Source organism: Sciurus vulgaris (genome assembly GCF_902686455.1).
Source record: "Sciurus vulgaris genome assembly, chromosome: 12".
NCBI lineage: Eukaryota > Metazoa > Chordata > Mammalia > Rodentia > Sciuridae > Sciurus > Sciurus vulgaris.
In genome coordinates this window covers 60,819,903-60,836,012 of record NC_136473.1, presented here as the reverse complement: position 1 = coordinate 60,836,012, position 16,110 = coordinate 60,819,903, and the positions used below count along the sequence as shown (strand labels likewise).

The 16,110-nt window shown below is 44.8% G+C and overlaps 1 protein-coding gene across 2 annotated transcripts in view; it reads right to left on the bottom strand.

The window, feature by feature from the left end:
* The window catches only part of NVL (nuclear VCP like), a 136,037-nt gene that overhangs the window by 2,698 nt on the left and 117,229 nt on the right, over positions 1-16,110 (bottom strand). The window contains exons 25-27 of one of the 2 annotated variants that reach the window (XR_013758188.1): positions 10,021-10,252; positions 938-1,010; positions 253-342 (exon numbers count right to left, since the gene is read on the bottom strand). The gene's annotated coding sequence lies outside the window, so the exon portion shown is untranslated. The remainder of the gene's footprint in view (positions 1-252; positions 343-937; positions 1,011-10,020; positions 10,253-16,110) is intronic. The other variant, XR_013758189.1, reaches the window with a different exon arrangement.

The window sequence follows — 16,110 nt, the reverse complement described above, 5'->3', positions numbered from 1 at the left end:
TAACTGGTCCAAGGTCACACTGAGTACATTGCAGAAACAGAATCTGAAAATAACACTGTGACTTCAGACTCAAAACTCGTGACCAGACTCCCCATGGTATGTCTGATGAGCCTGCCCAAGAATAACAAAAAGAATCAAAAAACATGTTCCACTACCAGATAGATGCTCACTCCACTGCCTTACAGACCACTGTAATCCCAACAAGGGTGAGGTAGGAAGATCAAAAGTTGGTGGCCAGCCTCAGTGACTTACCCAGGTCTTAAGCAACTTAGCAAGTCCTTGTCTCAAAATAAAAAAGGCTGAGGATGTAGCTCAGTGGTAGAGAACTCCTAGGTTCAATTCCTAGCACTAAAAAAAAAAAAAAAAAAAAGAGAGAGAGAAAGAAATAGGATCAAACACATGTTCCACTACTAACAGGTGATCACTCCACTGACTGCCTTACTGACCACCTCCTATAGACAAGCATTTCTGTATAGATGTCTGTGGTTTTCTTCCCCAATGCTTAACAATGTTGTGAGCAAAAATAAGCAAAATGATTTTGACACCATAATGAAAGCATAAACAACCGGGACGGAAGCAGACTTCATGAATCACCAATGCCTTTTATTCAGCAGCAGAGTAAGGCATCAGAGGGGTAACGTTCTGGATAGAAAATGGTTCCGGCTTACAGAGGGGTCTGGGTTTTTATAGGTTAAAATGAGAGTTAATCATAGCAGAATGTTTAGTGTGACTTAATCGTTAATGACTGTGGCCATGAGATTGGGCTGTCAGAAAACTAGTTGTTCAGGTGAAAAATCTAACTCAGGAAAACAGCTGTAAAAGCTTGAAATTTATTGTTACTGGGATAAAAATTTAGAGCCCAGAGTTTATTTGTTCGCCTTCCCTTCGGGACTCAGTGTTACTGGGAAAGGATAAAAGCCCAGAGCTCGGCACTTACCGCTTATCTTCTTCCTCTGGGATCCATTGTTACCCAGAGCCTCACGACTAGCTTCCCTCCTTCCAGGACGCCTCTGCAATGGGGGAGGGTGAAAAGTCGGTGTTCAGTATTGGCCTCTTCCCTTCGGGACCCATTGTCACTGGGAAGGGATGAATGTGTACCTTCTTCCCTACTCCCTCCTCCCAGGCCACACTAATCCTCCTTTTTCCCTGGGGGATGTCTTCGGGAATGTTATTTTTCATATCCTTCAAATGTAAAATTCTACTATGAAATATTCCTGTTTGAATGCAGAGTAAAAGTGCATTCATTCCTTCGTTTTGTAAATTCCCTACCAAATACTGCACTGGAGAGTGAGAACAAAAAAAGGAGTCTTAAACAAAGGAGCATCGGATACCTCAGTACTAGGAGATGCACATTCTGGTCAGCAGAGTTCACCAAGGGACTTCACAAAAAAGGGAGGGTTAATATGTGGCTATGACCGGGAGGATGGTGCATGTCTGGACCAGTGCTCAGCCAGCAGTACATACGGATCAGCATTCTAACCCACCACCCTGACAAGCTAGATATTACCTCCGCGTGTTCCATGTGAAGAAACTGTAGGCCCATGTTCAGGTGACTAGCCTGAGGCCACATCTGTGAAAGCCTACACTCTTCTATGCTACTGCCCTGCTGACTTGGAAGGACTTTCAATTTACAAGGAAATGGGCTGCTTCTGGTTAGGCAAATCTTCCTGGAGCTTCAGTCATTCGGAATGAAGGCAGAACAGTCTGATGACCTAAGACTGGGAAGGCCCTGAGAAAACTACCCTCAGAATCCCCTGTGTTACTCTAGCCTTAGATCCTTTCCGTACTTGGTTCTGAGGCAGGAACAGCATGGGTGAAGCCTGCAGAGGGAAGAGGGGGCAGTGAACCATCTGGAGGGGAGGTCTAGGCTGATTAGCTGAGAGCCCCACAGTGGCTACAGTGTCTGCAGTGGGTGGGGAGCATTAGCAATGGAAAATTAGAACAGCTCCAAGGGTTCCTGACTGGGGAAGAGGGATAGGATTGGCCAGTATGAGGATATGCAGGTCAGATCAGGGAGGTACTTCTTGCTTGGAAAGCTACTAATAGAGGAACAAGAATGAGGAGCGTCATCCAAGAAAGGACAGCTTTGCTTTTGCCAAGTTTCATCTGAATTGGCACGTGACTCAGGAAGCCAGTAACTGGACTCCACCGAGGGGAGGTTCCAGGCGGCACCCAGTGGGCACCTTACAGTTCTGAAGGCAGTGGCTCTCACACACGTGTGAATTGGTCCTCCGGAATCGTGGCTAGGTGGGGCTGCTGGAATTAACAGCACCTTCTGGGAAGAAGGTGGAACCCAAGGAAACACAAGTCGTCCATATATCAGGGGTTACTAGGCACACATCGCTGTCCTTGTGGTCCCTGGGGAAGAGGACTGAATGGATGCTTTGTGAAAGACGGGGGGAATGCGACTGTCAACAGTAGATGCTAAGTCCTGTGGATCAGCACTTTCTAATCCAAGCAGGGCCTCAGTAATCCCCTCCCCTGCGAGCTTATTCTCAAAGGCCCTAACTGAGCTTTGGGGGGGATTTCGTAAGGTCCAGAATGATCCTTCATTTGTCCAGGTAGTGGTGTGAGCCTCACGTGAGCAGCCGAGAATTCTTTTGGCCTAACAGGGTGTCCCGTTCCCGTCCCAACGGAAACGGTAATCTCCCTCCTGGCCATAAACACACACTGAGAAACCCGTTTCCCCTCCAGGCTGGGCACTCCGTAGGCTCGGGAGTGGGTTCCCTTCTGTCTTCTTCGGAAGAAGCACATTCAAGTCACCTTTCCTGTTTGTAAGCTCATGTCTGCTTCAGCACCAACAAGGAGAAGGCCCTGCTCCCGCTGCCCTTTCAGAGGCCTCCCTGACCACACACCGAACTCCAAATCCCCACCTCCCAGGGCTGGTTCTTCATGCTGCACCCACCTCTGCCTCCCAGAGTGGGGTCCCTGGGTTCAGCACCCTGAGGAGTCTTCCTTATACTTTCACTACCCAAGGACTCTCCTCAACCCAAGGGGTCAGAGGCCCCAGAGAAGCCCCTGATCACGATGGGATTTCCTCATGGAGACGTGACCATACATCAGCCTGGCATCTCATCCCACCCCCTACCACACGCACTTTGAGGACCCTTTTAGAGTGAAAAGAACAACTTCAGATTCTAATTTAATTCCATCGCCCTTCAATTTGTAATAGCAATTCTTCATTTCCTGTGACCGTCTCAAAAATACATATATAAAAACAAGTCGGGTCATCAAAAACCAAGATTGAATGACAAACTCCACCCATGTGAAGATTGCCCCTCAGTTTTCATGTCCCTGCTGTGTGACACTTTCTGTGTGCAGGGGTGCGCCTTCCCTCAGAGCAGCTGCTTCTGTCCATGCTCAGCCCCAGCCCAGCCCCAGGGCCATCAGGGGAGCTTTTGACTGCTTAAAGCCCTTTGTTTCCACTAGGAGTCTGGGGGCAGCAGAGAAGAGGGTTAAAAGAAAATTTCAGACCCCTTAGTCCTTTGGTAAGTAAGTTGGATCTCAGCTCATCAGCTTGGAGCACCTGACTATGTGTGGCTGGACTCACACTTAGGCAGCCATCCCCAAACACTCTGGAGAAGCTCCCTGAGTTGACCACGTGAGCACCATATGGATGCATCCCCTTGACCCCTCTTTGTCTCCTTTTTCACAGGCTCAGACAGGTGTAGTCATAGATTAGGAAAATGACCATCCTATTCCAATCCAATTTAGCACCATTGTCTCCTTTTAATTAGCATAATATTCCCCTTTCAAAGAATGAGGAAACTGAGAATCCAAGAATGTGTTATTTGCCGAAAGGCTGACCTCACACTGGAGGCAAAATCAACACCTGAACTGCACCCCACTTGCTCTAAGTCCAAGTCTTTGCCGATACCCTCTTACATAACCCTTCAGCTGTATCCACAGAGAACCTCTGTCTGTTCATGTATGCAGTGAGGGGTTGGGCAATCATGTGACACGGGAATGGAGGAGTCTAAAGTGTCAGTCAGAGATGCTACAATTGGGAGAATATTCTGTGGTGAGGGCTGGGCCCCTTCACTCCTGTTGTCTCCTGTTGTCCAGGAGAAGCCACGAGCTGTGCCCTGCAACCAGCTCAACTCACAGCTGCTTGGAGGAGAAACAGTGACATTCCTCCAGGCCCATCTGGACTTGGCTGCCCTGAAGGTTACCTTGGCTCTGGAAAAGTTTGCTGAGTAAATTGATGACATAAGCAAGGGTGTAGAGAGAACTTTAACCTACCGCACAGAATTATATATTAAGGATCCAAACTATTTTAGGACTAAAATACTATGTACACAAAGGTGACAACTTATGTCCAAAGAACCTTAACTGGGAACTCACATATCCTATGGGGCTCCTGCCCTGTGCCAAGCACTGTGTCAGTCTACCTAAGGTCTGTTTAACCCTCACATGGCATTATCCTCATTGTGCAGCCAAAGAAACTAATAGGAAAGAATAAGCAATGTGTCAAAAGTCGAATAGCCATGATTCAAATCGAGGGCCTAAATTTACACTGCATGACTTTGCAGAGGATTTGACAGCGAACATTTCCCTCGCATCCAGAGCATTCCTCCTAATGACTCTAACACGTGGGTTTTGTAGAGATCATATCAGCTCCACCACTCCCAGGAACAGGGGAGCAGGCCAGCCATGAATCACAGCAAGGGTGGGAGTGTGTCATGGGGTGTGCAGTCTGTCAACTCCTCAAGCTCTTTCCACAATCAACTGCTCAGAAGGTGCTGAGTCAGAAGTCAGGTCAGGAGCTTATGGCCTGGAGCTCACCCTTAACCAAACAGTTTTCAGATCTAGCACAGGCACATGGATTGTCCAAACTCCACAAGTCTGCAAAGCCCAGTTTCAATCATGCAACTGCTCTGCTAGGAGAAGAGGCCAACCCAGTGAGGCCCAGTTTGTCAACAAGCAAGAAAGGTGGCCATCTGAACATTGTGAGATCCCAAACCAGAGGACTCCTCATGACCAGGAAGATGACTAGCTGCTGCTTAACAAGCCTCAGCAGTCAAACCCAGTCCCAGGGCACAGGAAGAGCCCTGGTCTGTGAGTGCAGATGGAGGACGTCAGAGCAGCCATGGGGGTGAAAGACGGGATCTGCATGGCCTGTGCGACTGGAGCAGCTAGGTACTCTGAGTTTATCTGCCAGCCTACCTCTCAGACTGCCATGGCTTGGCGATCACGGGAGAAGGACACACACTCTTTGTCCCCTGCGTGGGCTTTGGTTGTGCTGGTTCCCATTGCCAGAGGGCATAGTAGCTGTCATTTGAAAGGTCCAGCAGCTCAGGTTAGGTTGCAGTGGTTCCAAACTGTAGCAGTTAATGCTTGATGGCCAAATTTTTGTCTGAGTATTTTTTGGGAGGTGTCTATTTTTCTTTCTTTTTTTTTTTTTTTTTTTTCAATAAATTTGTGGTACAGTACACAAATTATACCATTGCTACACTTTTTCACTTTTTTGTTTTTTTAAATATAGATGGCAATAGAGTGTATTTTGACATACTATTCATATGTGGAGTTTAACTTATTCTAATTAGGACCCCATTCTTGTGATAGTACATGATGTGGAGATTAACTGGTTTTGTATTCATATACAAAAATAGAAAAGTTATATCCAGTTCATGCTGCTGTCTTTCCTATTCCCATCTCCCTTCCCTTCCCTTCATTCCCCTTTGACTAATCCAATGAACTTCTATTCCCCCGACCCCCATTGTATGTTACCACCCACATATCAGAGAGAACATTTGGCCTTTAGTTTTTTGGGACTGGCTTATTTCACTTAGCATGATTTTTTCCAGTTCTATCATTATTCTTTATGGGTGAGTAATATTCCATTTTTATATATACCACATTTTCTTTACCCATTCATCTGTTGAAGGGCACCTAGGTTGGTTCCATAGCTTAGCTATTGGGAATTGAGGTGCTATAAACGTAGATGTAGTGGCAACACTGTGGTATGCTGATACTAAATACTTTTGGTATATACTGAGGAGTGGAATAAGTGGGTCAAACAGTGGTTCCATTCCAAGTTTTCTGAGAAATCTCCATACAGCTTTCCAGGGTGGTTGCACCAATTTGCAGTCCCACCAGCAATGTATGAGTGTACCTTTTCCACCACATTCTCGCCAACATTTATTATTACTTGTATTCTTGATAATTGCCATTCAACTGGAGATGAAATCTCAGTGTAGTTTTAATTTGCATTTCTCTAATTGCTAGAGATGTTGACCATTTGTATCTCTTCTTCTGTGAGGTGCTTGTTCAGTTCCTTTGCCTATTTATTGATTGGGGTGTTTGGTATTATGTTTTTTCAGTTCTTTATATATCCTGGAGATTATACTCTATATGAAGTGCAGGTGGCAAAGATTTTCTCCCATTCTGTAAGCTCTCTCTTCATGTTCATGATTGTTTCTTTGCTGTGAAGCAGCTTTTTAGTTTGATACCATCCTATTTATTGATTCTTGATTTTACTTCTTGTACTTTAAGGTCTTATTAAGGAAGTCGGTTCTTAAGCCAACATGACGAAGAATTGGGCCTACATTTTCTTCTAGTAGGCACAGGGTCTCTGGTCTAATGCCTAGATCCTTGATCCACTTTGAGATGACTTCTGTGCAGAGTGAGAGACTGGGGTTCAATTTCATTCTGCTACATATGGATTTCTAGGTTTCCCAGAACCATTTGTTAAAGAGGCTATCTTTTCTCCAATGTATGTTTATGGTGCCTTTGTCTAGTATGAGATACCTGTATTCATATGGGTTTATCTCAGTGTCCTCTATTCTGCACCATTGGTCTTCATGCCTATTTTCGAGCCAATACCATGTCATTTTTGTTCCAATAGCTCTGTAGCATAATTTAAGATCTGGTATTGTGATGGCTGTTGCTTCACTTTTCTCACTGAGGATTGCTTTGGCTATTCTGGGCTGCTTCTTTTTCCAAATAAATTTCATGACTTCTTTTTCTCTTTCTATGAGGAATGACATTGGAATTTTAATAGGAATTGCATTAAATCTGCATAGCACTTTTGGTAGTATGGTCATTTTGACAATATTAATTCTGCCTATCCAAGAACATGGGAAGTCTTTCCATCTTCTAAGTTCTTCTTTAATTCCTTTTTCAGTGTTCTGTAGTTTTCATTATAGAGGTCTTTCACCTCTTCTGTTAGATCGATTCCCAAGTATTTTATTTGTTGAGGCTACTGTGAGTGGGACAGTTTTCCTACTTTCTCGTTCAGCTTCTTCATCATTGGCACATGGGAATGCAACTGATTTTAGCGTTAATTTTATATCCTGCTACTTTGCCATTGCTATACTTTAAAACTATAGCTCAGGGGCTGGGGTGTGGCTCAGTGGTAGAGCGCTTGCTAGCATGTGTGAGGCACTGGGTTCCATCCTCAGCACCACATAAAAAATAAATAAATAAATAAAATAAGAGGTACTGTGTTCATTGACAACTAAAAATATTTTTAAAATAAAAACTTAATTAAAAAATAAAGAGTACAGCTCAGTAGTATTAAATGTATTCACGCTATTGTACAACCAGTCTCTGAGACTTTTTCATGCTGTAAATTTGAAACTTTGAATCTATTAAATAGCTCTCCATCCCCTCCCCAGCACCTAGGAACCATTTTGCTTTTTTTGTTCCCCACATTTTTCAGAAACTGTTTCTATGAATTTAAGTAATTTTAATCCAGCAAAACTCTTTAATTTTCCCGTAAGTATACACAACAAATAGTCCATAGAAGGCCCATTTCACATACAGTAGCAAAGACAAATATTATTCATGGGTGGAGTCACAGCCCGCCCTGCCTTAGACAGGCTCATTTTCAACACTGACTCCCTGTCCCCTGGTGGCTGGAGAGACCTGTGGACTGCCCGTGGACTGTGGACTGCTGCAGGTGCTGCTGAGGGGCCTGGCAGGAGGCGCTCAGCTCCCAGGGCCCACTCTGCAGCTGCACCAGCCTCCCCATGCCGCTCCCTCAGCGGAGCTTCAGGCCAGGAGCTTGGGCAACAGGAGCTGTGCTTCCGTGACCAGCCAGCACCGACAGACGTCAGAGCTGGACCCAGGCGATTCCCACCTGGCGTTTCCTGGAGCTCAAGAGGACAGGATTTGGTCTTTTCACTGCTTGATCTTCGTAGACACCTGTCCTAGGGCTGCAACGGCCACATGAAGTGGGTTTCACAACTGAACCTCCCATGAGGGAGTGTGATGTGTCAGGAGGCAGTGGGGTGGTGACAAGGAAAGAGGAAGAGAGACCTCTCATGCCAGCCGACACAAACACCCCACAGGACGGGGAGCCCCGAGGACCTGGCTCCCGCCGTCTCTCCCTCACTATCCGCCCCTCCCCACTCACTGTCCCAGCACAGCAGGCTTCTTTCTCTTGTGCACACACTCAACACTGCTGAGGGTCAGCAACTCCATGGCTCCCTCCACGTGGACACTTGCACAGCAGCTTCGTCCCCACACTCAGACCTCATCTCAACACCTTGCTTTGAAAAAGGCTGTCCTCAGCAACTGCCTGAATTTCAGCTTCACCAGAAACCGTTAGCTGTGACAAGCATTGGGTACAAGTGACTTCTTTGGGAGATGATCCCAGGACCATGGTGAGGGAGTGGGAAGAGGTCAGAAAGGGCAGGTCAGTACAGGAGCAGGTAACCATGGGGCAACCAGGTCCCAGACACCAACCAGGTCATGGAACAAGTCACCCTGTGGGCAAGGGGGACACTGAAGGGAATGTGCCTCACAAGTCCCACCAATGGTGATGCAGTGCCACCTTAGAGTACTTCATGTGGCTGCACGTTTGCTTTGTGAGTTATCATGCATCAGGACTTTACGAGAGCCAAAAGTCGTGAGGACTGAGGAGGCTAGGTGCACACTCACCAACTCCTGTCCATCTTTGTAGAGAGCCAACTGTGGGGACACTTCTGGTCTGCTGGGGGTGGGGGTGCAGGGAAAGCCCTTAGGCAAGGAGACCCAGGAAGGCCCCTGCACAAAGGGTCACTGTCCTGAGGGGACAGACAGGACAGGAGGGCCCTGCAGATCTGCCATGCCATTCCCTGGTGTCACACCTCTCTGTGCCTTTCTCTGAGTCCCAGGGGCCTAAGTTGCTGGGTCCCTCACTGTCCCTGGGATGCAGGTGTCACTAACATCCTGTTTGACCACCGACAAAGTGACACACAGGCAGTGAAAGGAACTTGCCCAGAGCTAGAGGTAGAGTAGGGCTAATCCTACCACTGAAGCCCTTTCTTTAAGGAAATGGAGCACCACGATGAAAAGGTTAGCAGTTCAAGTCTTACACAATACCCCCTGCATGGCACAAGGCACAAGTGGGGGACCCATGAAAGGAGAGAGGACTTAGATGCTCTTAATGACAGGTTTGGGTTAGTACAAGAAAGAGGTGCAAGGAGCCAGGGACAGGTTGCCAGTTTAGGTTCCAGAGAGCAGTTTGTTAGTCTGCTTGGGAACAGTGCTTCACTTCAGTTTTCTGATGCTAAAGTAACCTGCCAAAATTCACAGAAAGAGAGCAAAGAGGTGTACAGGCCATCCAGAATCCCACCGCCGCAAGACCACCACTCCGAATGCTTTTTCGACATTCACCTCGAAGCTTTTCACAGGTCAGATAGGTTGGGGTGATTTTTTTTTTTTTTCTCTTTTTAACATAGGGCCTCACTGTTTTGCTGTCTGGCTCTCCCTATCTGAGCTCAAGCCATCTTCTTGCTTCAGCCTCCTGCTTAGCTGGGACCACACTTGTGCCCCACTGCCCTCCACTCAGGTCGGGTGATTTCTGTCATCAAAGTGGGCTGTGAAGCAGGTCTTACTGAAACCCCTCTCCTGTCCCTCCCAGATGCCCACCCTGACTGTAAAATCACCATCTCATGAGGTGAAAGGGCACCAAGGTGGAAAGCTCTGGACAGATGCCCACGGCGGGATCCCCTCCCAGCTGTGCCACTTTCCCTTAGCCTTCCTCCTGGCCGCTTCATCGAACCACATACAAAATACTGGTACCTGGCCCACCTTGTGCTTGGGTGAGTGCAGCTCCCTGACCTTCCTTTCAAGCCTGTCACAGGCCTGAGTGGTGGTCTGTAACTAGGGCTCTGTCCTCCTCACTGTACTAGAGACATCCCCATGCTGGGACGTTGCCACTGTCTGCCCGGCATTCAAGGTCTTGGCTCCCGTGGGTCCCAGTGAGGGGCTGAAGGATGGTGGGAGATTGCCACATGAGTTAGTCACCTAGGCATTACTGTAACTGAGGGAAAAGATCAAGAAATTCTTAAGCTGTTTGCTTTTAGTTATTTGCTTTGTTGGCAAGTTTAGAGGTCAGACAGCTAAGCAGTGTGGTCCTATTGCCTTATTATAGACAATATCTTTGACTGATGGATCAAGATGGTAACAGTTGTCCAAATTTTTTTCAGGAAGTTGGAGGTTATCTGAAAGTCATTGAAACCATCCACCTCTCATACAAATGTGTACAAAGGGTCAATTTTGAAGACAGAAACTGAAAACTGAAAACTGCACCCTCAGAGCACTTAAAAACACCATTTTCTGTGGGCATGTCCCAGGAAGATCCCTGAACTTGATTATTCATGTACAGAACACTGATTACATCACTTTCCCGTACTGCCAATCACCTCTCCCTACAACTCAGACCATCCTGCTGCTTTATACCACAAATATCTAAAATTATATCGTAGGTGTTTTTGAAACCTAGGACTACCATCTTCTAACATTTGGCCAATTTATGAATAAACATTCTGTTCTGTTTCAGGATAGAGCATATATAGTGTACAAAAGGGGCTCCATTCCTTAAGAGTGTAACAAATGCTCAAGATAAAGCAATTTCAAATGAGGAAAGGTTTTTTTTTTTTTTTTTGCTTCAATGTTTTTGAAGTTTTAGATCACGACTGATTTGCCCTGTTGCTTTGAGTTTGTGGAGCTACATTCCTAGACCTCTTTTTTTTTTTTTTTTTTTTTTAGACAGGGTCTCGCTAAGTTGTTGAGGTTGGCCTCAAACTTGTGTTCCTCCCGCCTTACCCTCCAAGATGCTGGGATTACAGGTGTGTGCCATGCCTCACTAAATCACACATATTCCTGAAGGTGGATTCATTTGCTTGGTAAGTCAAGGCTGGCAGAAATTCAAGGCTTATAGGTCTGATGATTGCCTTCTGCTAGCTAAGCTGAGCTGAAGCGGTCAGTCACTCACATGAAACCATCTAGACAATTGAATCACTTCTCCCTCAGCCAATTATTTCAGTAGAAATAATTATTTGTGTTTATTCCTCCAAAGGCAATATCCAACTTTTAAAAACTGGTTTTATTGTAAAATATAAATACAGAAAAGATACAAAATACTTATGTATAGCTTAGAGGAAATAATAAAGTGAATCCCATTTGACTACTACGGGTTAAGAACACTTTTTAAAAATGTTATTGTATTTTTTATACCTTAATTTTTATGTGGTGCTGAGGATCGAATCCAGTGCCTCACACATGCTAAGCAAGTGCTTTATACCACTGAGATACAACCACAGTCTCAAGAACAATCACTTTCAAAGAAAGAATCCTGGGTGCAATCCATTGCATGCCTCTTCCCACCTGACACAGGCGACCATTATCCAAACCTTGGTGTTACTTTCTTGTATTTCTCCTTAATTCCTTATAAGCAAATCTCCAAAAACAATGTTGAGTTTTGAGAAGCTTGAGTAGCAACCACAGACCTAGGTTGGTCAGGGAAGGGCAATTGTGCCCCCAGGGTACAAGCTCTTAGCAGATGTGCTGAGCAGAGGTGGGGGCTTCAGCTCTTATGTCTCTGGAGACCCTCTGGTAAGGTCAAGAGGGAGGGTGTGATGTCCAGCAAAAATGTGGTCAAAGGACAGTGGCAGTTGTGGATTTTCTGCCTCAACTCACAACAGTGGCGGTGGCCTGAAGCTGACATGCCTGGGAGAGACATCCGTATCCCCACGTGCTCTGAGAAGCAGGGCATGTAGTGGGCTGGGTATACCTGGCATTTTGTCTTCACATACCAACACAGTTGGTTGCTCTATGGTCATAATCTTACATGAGTCTGTCTTCTGAGTCAGCACAGTCTGGAATGGTAGTCCTCCAGAAAACACTGCAATCCTCTTCCAAACTTCCCTATCATCTCATTTTTCTGGAAATGTCTTCCTTTTCCTTTCACTGACTTTCTCATTTTAGTGTAGGCACTTCCTCCCAGTTTCCTGAGAATGGGTGGAAGGAGGTAGATAAACAAGGCTACCTGTAGGCTTTGACTGAGGCTTCAACTGCTCCAGACCAGATACTCTTCGAAGGGCCTCTTGACTCTGTAGAATCCATCAAAATGAATGGAGTCTCAGAAAAGTAGGAAGGGCAGAAAATTAGGTGAGTCAAGAATTGACCCTGGAGGAACTTAGGTTAGCACTGCCCTACTCTTGAGTAAGAGTATGATGACAGACAGAAATGGAAAACCTGTGGGCCTTGCAGAGCAGGTGCAAGAAAGGAGAATTTGGTGCAGCAAAATTTTCCAGGCAAAGGATCTGGACATTAGGCCTGAGCCCCATGAAAACAGAAGGCAAACTTTAATAAGCCCATTAGCCTCACTTGATTCCAGTTTCTTGCTTCGATCATCAATTTTTCAGGTCACATAGCTAAACAATGTACTCTCATTAACTTTAGGCATGCTGTAGAATAATAACCTGTAATGTATGGTTCTCATTGGTAATAGTTGCCTAAGTTACTTTTCAGGAACTTCAAGCCTGCTTTTGTCTATCTCAAAGAGCCTGAACTGCCCCACTTGGACCTCTGTAGGTATCTGGTGGGTTACTCTTAGAAGTCAGAGAACCAGAACACCCATTGTTAGGGTCCCATTCCGACTAATCCCCGGAGAGTCAAAGTGAACACACGGTAATGCTTGAGCATTAAAGCAAGCTCGAGCCTGGACCACAACCAGCCCCTCAGACCGATACAATGGCTGGGGGGAGGGAGTGGCCCCGAGGGGCGAGAAAACCCTCTATTTAAGAGATTTCCAAGCATTCACACACAAGACCTGTACGTTATTGGTTAACATTTGAACAGCTAAACATTAGTCCTCCTCTGGTTGGGTCCCGCCAATCTATTTGATTCTCATTGGGTCCCACCAGAACTGAACGGTCCTAGAGGAAGAAGGAAGGAGGGAAGGGGTGAACTATGCAGGAGATGAGTCGGGGTTAGGCCCCCTGTCCTTGATAGATAAGGTTTCCAGGCAGCTGCACATTCCTCAGACAAATATCTCTTAACAACCTCGATAAGAATGGGCGCCCAGCAGTCCTGTTTGTGCTGTATTGGCTCTTGAGGGTGCAGTCGCAACTGCCAGCATCCTGGTGATTAAGACAGTTAGCTGCACAGATATCACCCTGTTCTCAACACCATCATCAGAGCACACTAATACTGCAATTTTTTTGTTGTTGTTGTTTTTTTTGTTTTGGTACTGAGGATTGATCTCAGGGGTGCTCTACTATTGAGTCTATATCCACAACCCTTTTTATTTTTTATTTCGAGACAGAGTCTCACTAAGTTGCTTAGGGACTTGCTAAATTGCTGAAGCTGGTCTTCTTGCGATCTTCCTGCCTCACCTCCAGAGTTGCTGGGATTACAGGCGTGTGCTCCTGCACCTGGCAATTATGTCATTTTCTGAACACAGATCTTACGAAAGGTATGAGATCTGATTAAGCAGGAGAGGAACACAGATTACTTCATTTTCTTTTACTTCTAATTACCTTTCCCCAAGCTTCAAACCACTGGTTATTTCTTTTTTGCAGACTGGGGATTGAACACAAAGGCAATTTACCTCTGAGCTACATCCCTAGCATTCCTCCACACCCAACCCCTGATCCTTTTTTTGGACAGCCTCTCACTAAACTGCTGAGGCTGGCCTCAAATTTGCAATCCTATTTTAGCATTCTGAGTCTCTGGGATTTTAGCCATGTGCTACCACACTGGGCTACCCTGTTTTTTCATAATTATCTGTATAAATCAGAATCTTCCAAGAACACTGAACAAGCTGAGGCTGAATTGCCCCAGCTGGAGACTATGATACAAGGCTCTGCAGCAGGGTCCAGGGAGTGTAATTGTGAACCCTAGTTGAATCCTGTATCATCCAGTTGAGACAGATGTTTAAGGCCTTTTATGGCATTACAATTCAATTGTATGGCAATACAATACAATTCTCCCATTAGCTCAAGGAGATGACAAGGAGATAACCATGGGTAATACTTTGTAAAATAAACTCCAATGGTAACATTACTTGGGTCATACAGTCTTGTGAAAGATATATCCATTGTTCTCTAGAATTCAACTGGATTAAAAACTACAAAGCCAGCCCTGGCTACTGACTATGCCTGAGAAGAGATGTGAGCACTTACCACCATCCCTAGAGTTCAAGATTTGCCCATTTTCTTAAATCTTTCACTCCTGAGACTGGATGATAGGATTAGGCTATTTCTTCACCTCCCACCCTACCCATTTAAAAATAACTTGTTTAGAATACATATGAATTAAGTGATACATTGTCTGGGATAAGCTTCCAAACAAGCTTAGGTGGAGAATAGTGAGGAAGAAACAGATGAAATAAGAGCAGGTGTGAGGTGATCATTGTTGATGCCAAGTGACAAGGCACAAAGGGAAATCATATTTGGCAGAACACCTGACACTGCTCTATTTTATCTTTTTGACCTAAAGTAATGGAAACTTCATATGATTTTGCAGGGTAGTGGTTTGCATATTTTTAAAAGTGTCTGTAATAGTTACATCCATTCACTTTGGTGTAATAGTAGGTTAATGTTCACAAATCCACCTTCCTCTTTTTTCTTCTGTCAGATATTTCCAGGTGATAAAGCTGATGACATTTTGTTTCTTAAACAACAAGATGCTTTAAACCAGAGCTATGCAAGGTACCAAATTAAAGTGGGCATAAATGAATACAGGAATCTGAGCACTTGAGAATCTGTTACTTTAACTCAATAATCCCAAATTTCCAATTCTGTAAATATTTCAAAGAAATCAATGAAGGTACATTAAAATATGTTGGAAATCATAACACAGAGCTTATATATTATTGTATTAGTTACCATTGACTATAATTATATTCTTATTATGTCATAAAATTATAAATTATGTACTATCTTTAATTTTTATACATGTTCCACATCCAGGACAATGGGACAAATGGGTTTGATTTTTCAGTGAACTGAAAATAGAAAAGACAATTTAAAAAACCAGACATGACGGGACTGGGGTTGTGGCTCAGTGGAAGAGCGCTTGCCTAGCATGTGTGAGGCACTGGGTTCAATACTTAGCACCACATAACAAATAAAATAAAGGCACTCTGTCTACAACTACAAAAACAATTTAAAACACAAAAACGAAACAAAACTAGACATGAGCTAGGTGTAATACAAAGCTGCTCCCCTGCTCTTTGCATCACAACCTAGCTTGTCAGTCTGAAAGCTGTTCCTCGCAGCCCTTTCTGCTGCAGCCATTTTCCCTGCCTCCCAACTACTTGTCAGTCTGTGAACATCCTAGCTAGCTACTGGTTCATCAGTCAGCTTGCAAGTATCCTTCTCCATTATTGGTTCCCTGTTGACCTGGTGGAATTAAACTGCTTAAGGATAGCATCCCCACCATCTTTTCTCTTGCTTTCTCTCTCCATTCACTTGCTTTCTCTCTCCTCCTCGCTTTTCCACTCTTTCTAGTGAGCACCCTTTCTCTTTTCCTCTCATTTTCTCTCTTACCCTACAGGGAGGCACTGTTTGCTTAATAAACCCTCTTATGTGATTTCCTGTGTCCGGTGTGATTTTCGTGGGTTTTCTTACACTAGGTGCTTAAAAAGAGCTTCTTGAATTAATTTACCTTTTTTTCTTTGAGGTACTGGGTATGGAACCCAGGACCTTGTACAGCAACATCCTCAGTCTGAATTAATTTGCTTTTGATCTCCTTTTCAAATAGGGATTTTTTTTTTTTTAAGTTGAAGAACTTATTTCCAATGTGCTATGGAACAACATTCCTATAGTTTCTTGAACTCAGATAATTCCCTCACATAGTATCTCCCCTTCCAAAGCCCTCAGTTACTGTAAA